General features: G+C 36.3%; 1 pseudogene across 1 annotated transcript; it reads right to left on the reverse strand.

Annotated features, from left to right (window-relative positions):
- Positions 1-274: 274 nt before the first annotated feature.
- LOC104073495 lies at positions 275-966 on the reverse strand (annotated as a pseudogene). Its single transcript, XR_683488.1, has one exon. The product of XR_683488.1 is annotated as a T-complex protein 1 subunit theta pseudogene (transcript).
- Positions 967-5,788: the final 4,822 nt, after the last annotated feature.

Raw genomic sequence — 5,788 nt, forward strand, 5'->3', positions numbered from 1 at the left:
TCAGGGAAAAATAAGTCTTCAGCCTCAGATTTAGTTTATTTACTTTTAACAGATAGAGTCTTTTGGCCTTTTTATACATAATACCGCTAATCTCAGAAAAATTTACAGAAACAATGCATGCGCATACGTTTTATTATGAATAACAACGAATTTTGAATTATGCTATTTTCATAGAATCATAGAATCACTAAGGTTGGAAAAGACCTCTAAGATCATTGAGTCCTTTTTTTTTTTTTTTTTAAATTAAAAAAAAAAAAAATTGACAATGAGTACATTTATTGAAGTGTTTGAAGTTCTGCACTCCACTGGACACAGTCCATAACTTAAAGGCAACAGAGCAAAACATTGTGACAGGCTCCAACTGGAATATTAAAAAACTCACATAATCATGTCACTTAAGAAGTACAGTTAAATTGTTCAATCATTTTGGTCTTCATCCCAATCTTTCTTTCCTGATGGAAATTTAGGGCCACCAGCTGGTTTTGCCATAATGATCTGATCTACCCTTAGGACAGTTACTGCTGCATTTGTAGCTAGCTTGATACCCCAGGATTTTCCAAGGTATGTGTCTAATACACCAGCTTCCAACATATCCTCCACAGCAGCAGCTTCAGCCTCAATATCAAATCCAACATTTTTGTTCCCTTCCTGGTGCACAGCATAAAGTTTGGAGATTACCTCATTAGCCTTTACTCCAGAGTTTTCTGCCAGTGCTCGAGGAATGGCTTCAAATGCCTCATCAAACTTCTTGATGACATATTGGTCAAGCCCAGGACAAGTCTCTCCATAAGATGTGATCTGCTTGGCGAATTCAATCTCTGTTGCACCACCTCCAGGAACAAGACGTTTATCCCTCGTGAGTACTTTGAAAGTATTTACACCATCATCCACTGCTCTCTCTCTGTCATCCATCAGATTGTCTGTAGACCCACGAATAAGTATAGTAGAAATGGCACCATCCTTCTTTTATTCATGATTAAAATAGTATAACATTTTTCAACAAATATATTTGTACTAGAAAAGAAGAAAGCGCATAAACACTTATTCTGTTTCATTCCAGGGGCAGATAACAAAGCAATACGATTACCTAGTTGTCTTGAAAAAAAGCTGCAGTATTTACCTTTCCCAAACAAATAAAGATTGGGTATAACAAGTTCTTTCAAAATAAAAATTAAATACTGATTCATACCACAGCTAAATGGCCTGAAGGGTCTGAGCATTAGCTGCAAGCAGAGAATAAAGAGGAAATTGCCAAAAATTTTTTTTCTTGAAAGAAGGTACAGGTTGTTCTCTGCTTGTACTCTTTCTTAGCTGGTCACATACATTGCTGGAATAGGAAATTCTGAGTTGTAGACTGAACTCTTGGAGAGTGCAGTGGCTCCCACTAGCTCACATACCATGCTTTCCTTTCCATTGAAACCAGGGCAGGGTGGAGAAGATTTCCTGTGCCCAGATCTCATTCAATATATAATCAAGCCTCAGTAAGCCATGAGAGTAACACAGACAAGCCTAAGCATGTCCTTCCAACAAGCAGGTGGAACTGAGCACAGGGAAAGAAACTGGAAATGAGAAGAGGGAGAAAGACACATGAAAATTAGATAGAATTTATTTTAAAAAAAAAAAAAAGGAATAAAAATCATTTGAGAAAGAAAGGCTCAGAAAAGCAGGCTATCATTGTTTGAAATCTTTGACATAACCTTCCTAAATTATGCAAGTCATCTAGGTCTGCTTGGTTTTTTTAATTAATAGCTTACTTTGAACTTAGGTATTGACTAAGTAGTGGTGTTCAGTAACTTTAAAACCCCATAGACAAAGTCCTGTCAGAGATCTTCCTCTGGATAGTTAGTCAGTTTTAAAAGCTGCCAAATTAATTGATAAAACGTGCTGCTTGACACAGGTAGCACATCCTGCCTCAGAAGTTTGTTGCTGTGTCTGCTTCTAAACACTTCTCTCATGTTACATGCAAATAATTTTAAAACACCAGGTAGAACAGTGAGAAGTAGGAGATAAGCATTGGTATGTGTATGAAGAAAGACACAAGAAAAAGTACCTAGTTACTTTTAATTCTTCACTAAAACAGTGTTCACCTCCCTGTTCTGGCTTTTTCTTCCAGAGCTTCCTAGGAACAGCTGCAGCCTGAAGTGAAAGGACACCACAGGTGCCCTTTCCTGCTGTGTCAGCCAGAGCGAGAGGAGACCACAACTCCGTCACATCACTTGACGAGTGAAAAATATGCAGGTAAAGCTCCCCACAAGATAGGTACATTCTCCCCTGCTGTTTCTTTTTATGGGATTTGCTCTTAATATAGCCTTTGGCTCATGACTTTTGGGAACCAGAGCTAAGAAAGATAATGGGAAGTTGGGTGAAAGAGAGCTAATCCTTCATTATCCCCTCCAGGAAAACCTGCAGCTGGGTGCTTAGTCTATTTGTATTACTGTTAACTTATATTGTCATGTTGTCTTTGAGGTCCCATATCTTACATTTTATTTTAAGAGGTTTTGTTCACTGGAAGAAATATGGAAGTATATAGCTATATTTTATCCCTTTGCAAATTAAATATATTTCTAGTAATAAGGTGAAAGCTTAAGCACTAGCACAAGTACTAACATAAGAAATGTTTTTGCACAGATACATATTTTTCATGAAGAAAAAGCAGATAAAGTATGGATATGTATTCTGGTATGTAAAATTCCCTAAGATATAAATCACACAGAAAAAAGGAGGGATTCATTTGGCTAAATGTACACATTGAGAGTGTGAATGCCTGCACCTGAGCTAATCACTTTAAGCTCCCTAGTAGTCAAAGGAGAGAAACAGGCCCTTCTAGGTCACAATTCCTCTTATCCTAAAATAGGCATCTGAAGTAGGTCAGATGAACTGCGCCCTGAGAGTGCCTATTATTCTCTACCAACTATAAAGGGAGCCTTGGTTGATTAATTCAGATTCAATGTAGATGTTTAAGGAAGATGAGATGAATCCCATTCAGGGAATCCAGAACGACTATTAAGAGACTAACAGCAAAAAGTGAGAATTCTTGTTTTCCAGATATATAGAATCCAAGATAATTGCATACATTTAGACACTGACTTTAGGTTCCTAAGTCATTTAGGCATTTTGGAATATTTTATCTTATTTCATACTGTATTTTCTTTTTGCTCTGAGAAACTACTGTCAACTTTTTATCACTGTATTTTAATCCTATGATCCATGACTCATATTAACTTTCTTTAAGAAAGATGAACACCTTCCCCAACCTTAAAAGACTTTTATGGATGAAAACTTAACAAAGCAAAACAATTCACCTTTTCATCTATTAAAAAAGTGCTGCACTACCAATAGCTTGGGAAATATAACATTAAAGACAGATCTGTCGTTAGGCTCACCAGTATAACTTGATTTCAGCAGGCGTGCTATGAACATTTTATCAGATGAACACCCAAGTTTCAAATCAAGCCGAAATGTCTTGGATTTTCTCTTTCAAATGTATGTGGAGAAACAATGGAGTCCAAACATATTTCTCCTCCGTAACTGTGACTCTGTTTCAATACTGAAAATACTGGATTATTTAAGAAACGGTTGGTTCAAATGTGAAAACAAAACAGTAGATAATGGAGGAGGATTTTTAATGAAAAAGATTTTTAAGAAGATATAACAATATCTTAGCTACAGCATACCAGACAGACCTTTACCCACTTAAAGTACAGATAGATAGTTTATAATGCCTTTAATCAGTAAATCAGTAAATTTTCCAGTGTCAGTGAAAAATTTCTGATCTAAAAGGTTATTTTTGAGTCCCTAACTATCATAACAAAGGAAGTATTCCATTTCATTTTATCACTGTCAATGTGGGTATATTATGATCATCTTAAAAAGAAAATCTAAAAAAAAAAAAGAAACCCAACCCATACATTTTATCATTCTTCAAGTTATTTGCTGGAGAGGAACTGAAATAGTAATTTTAGATAACAAATGTTTTCCAGTCTTTCGTATTCCAAACAAGAGAATAAACAATGAGGATTATAGAAGAAATATTAATAGGATTTAAAGCCCATTGAATTGATAGGATACCTTCCATTGACTTCTTTGGGCTTTTGATCAGATCCTAAAATAATGAAATACATTGAATTACTTCGGGTGCTTGGAGCTTGCTAACAAAACAAATTATAGTATATGGTGGTTTGAAAAAAAGAAGGGACAGTGTAGCCTTTGAGACCTCTCCCAGTTCTGTCTTTCTACATACAGATACTTCTGGCAAGCAAGATAGATACATCCAAGTAGCAAGTAAGAATGAGATTAATGTTACTTAACTTTTACCATCATCTTAAAATCTTTCAAACATCTAAAAATTAAGCATCTCAGCAATTTATGAAGGCTCCTTCTACACAAAATAAAAACCTCTAGAAAGTGTTGCAAATGACAGAACTTCCACACATACTTTAGATTAATCCCTCTCTAGTTGATGGCTCTCTCTACTGACCGTAGATGAAGTTTAGACACCTACTTAATATAAATTGCCAACTTCTGAACAGCTAGAGTTTGTTTACCTCAGCCCTCCTGAAACCCTTGAAATCTTGAACAAGCCAAATATTAACACCTGTGCATTTGTATTTTTGTGGTAGAGACCACCACCAAGAAATCAATGTATAAAGACAAGAGAAAAAACTTTTCCTTCTCTTCCTTTAGAGAATTCAATAAGCAGTACAATTATTTAAGCTCTTTACCAATGTATTTCATGTATTTCATGCTTGAATCTTTTGGTGTTTTGGTGTTTGAGGGTTTTTTTTTTTTAAATGTTCCTACAGTGAGGGCATTCCTAATGTCTCATTTTGTCGCGTGGATTACTTTGGTTCTAAGTAGAGTAAAGCTCAGATTTCAACCTTTGCCTCCATAGAGGCATAATGGAGATTTAAGAGCTTCTGTCTTGTAACTGAGAGCCAATTTTCATGAGCAATGTATTAATTTCATAACTTAAACCTTCACCGTTTAGCTTAGCTGAAATTATCCAGGAGGTCATTAAGTAGTTTACTGGAGACAGACATACAATCACATGAATCCATGTGTATGCATGTAGGAACACATGGATGCATAGTGGCATCCACATGGAAGTTTTATCTTAGTTCCAAGTGCTTGAAATAATGCAGGGATGTATTCTATCCCACCAGACTGGTGTTTTAATGAAGCTAGGGTATGCAATTCATGCCTGACGGTGTAAGATGTAGACATCTTTGAGATTTCAAAGACCTCCGAGATACTGCTGAAGGATTCTGTAGAGCAGAGAGAGGCAAATGTGGAGCAATCCATTTATCATGTTTTAGAAGCTGTTCTGAATGTGAAATTGAGTTGTTCTGAACCCCAGAAATTCACCTGGATCTTGTCTGGAGAGGCAACTGGATGGTTCACTCCAAAAGACAGTCGGGGAAAAATGAGTGGTTATACAATAACAAGTCCAAGTTTAAACATGTGGGAATAAACTGGAGAACTATGTTGTTTGACAGTCTAGATATACTTGCTAGGGCTAAAAAACCACGGGCAATGATAAAAAATGCCAAGGAAATTTGAGCACATTTATGCTATGTAACAGAAGTTATTCAACTGTTGAAGTTGCCACATAAGCTTCAAGTCCATTGCTTTGTCCAAAACATTTTAACATAACATTGTCTGTGAATACTCACCTCTACTCAGAATTGCTGCAGCCACACCTGGAGTTGTGTGTCCAGTTCTGGGCTTCTCAGTCCAAGAGAAGCCTGGTGTGCTGGTTTTGGCTGTGATTGAGTTAATTTTCTTCATA

The sequence above is a fragment of the Fulmarus glacialis genome, unplaced genomic scaffold (genome assembly GCF_000690835.1).
Source record: "Fulmarus glacialis isolate BGI_N327 unplaced genomic scaffold, ASM69083v1 scaffold2222, whole genome shotgun sequence".
In the NCBI taxonomy this organism is placed as follows: domain Eukaryota; kingdom Metazoa; phylum Chordata; class Aves; order Procellariiformes; family Procellariidae; genus Fulmarus; species Fulmarus glacialis.